Here is a 1199-nt window from a genome sequence, read left to right on the forward strand (position 1 = left end):
AGCATGGAGAGAAGGTCTACTTCTGGTTCACTTGTCTCAGATATTTTATCTTTTTTCTGGACATGTGCTGATACGGTCATCTGCTTTGCTTCTTGGACATGTTTAATGTTTATCTGTGGCCCTAATAATTAATTAAGTATGTACTTTGGTAATTTTTTATATTTTCAGATTGCCTCCAGGAAGATGTGATCAGGATGGTCTTCCCATTTCACTCTTTTTATTGCTTAACTCGGAGTAACTTTTAGAGGTGTTGTTTGTTTCCCTGGTTTATGGCAGCTGGTATTGGTTCTTGCCTGGGTTTTGGTCTTTTATAAAGTGTTATTGCAGCTTGGCTATTTGGCAGCAGTTGCTGACTCTTTTCATGTAATGTAGGGGGACAAAGAGTCCTCCAATACTAGAAGGGAGGCTATGTGACAGCCAAACAACACCAGTCGGGTAGAAAACCAAGCCAAAAGCAAAATCAAAAACAAAAGCGGAGTCCTCCGATAGCAGAAGGGAGGCTGTGCTGCCTGGTCAGGGAAGCGCTGGAAGTCCTCAGAATGTTCTTTTAAGGAGCTGGGGCAGTCACTGCCGGCAGTGGTGGGGGACAGTTCAAAATGCCAAAAAGCCGCTAGGGCTGGTGGGTGGAGTCCATGTCTGATGACTTCCAAAAGTCACCGCACTTCTGTTTCTCTCTGCGCCCTGGTCAAACCTCCTTTCCCTGCATGTTACACGCCTTGAGGTTTCAAGCTGGCGCAGAGAACTCTCCTGCAGCTTTTGTCTGCCTGAGATTCCCCACTTGGGCTGGCTCTAGTCCTGCCCTCAAAGCTCTAAGGAGCCGGGCCAGTCACTGCCAGCATTGGCGGGTGAAAGTTCAAAATGCCAAAAATTCCTCCATGGCGTTATTTTTTGAAAAAACGAGTAGAGGAGACAGGTGCCCTGAGCCTTATGGTGATTTGAGGGTTTCAAGTCCACTTCCAGACGGCCTCCTCCTTGAGATCTCTCCCTTTGTTCTTGGAGCCCTCCTTACCCTTGTCATCTTGCCTCAGTGGGGTACCAGAATTCCCCAAAGATGCCATTTTGAGGATGAAGGTGCTCCTGACTCAAGCCAAAATAGTTTCTATCAGTCCTGGTGTGGTGCTGTTGGATAAACACCAGACTTCTAAATGCAAGATTGGCAGCTCAAACCCACCAGCCACTCCTGGGAAACCCTATACAGG

Source organism: Chrysochloris asiatica, unplaced genomic scaffold (genome assembly GCF_000296735.1).
Source record: "Chrysochloris asiatica unplaced genomic scaffold, ChrAsi1.0 scaffold00047, whole genome shotgun sequence".
Taxonomy (NCBI): domain Eukaryota; kingdom Metazoa; phylum Chordata; class Mammalia; order Afrosoricida; family Chrysochloridae; genus Chrysochloris; species Chrysochloris asiatica.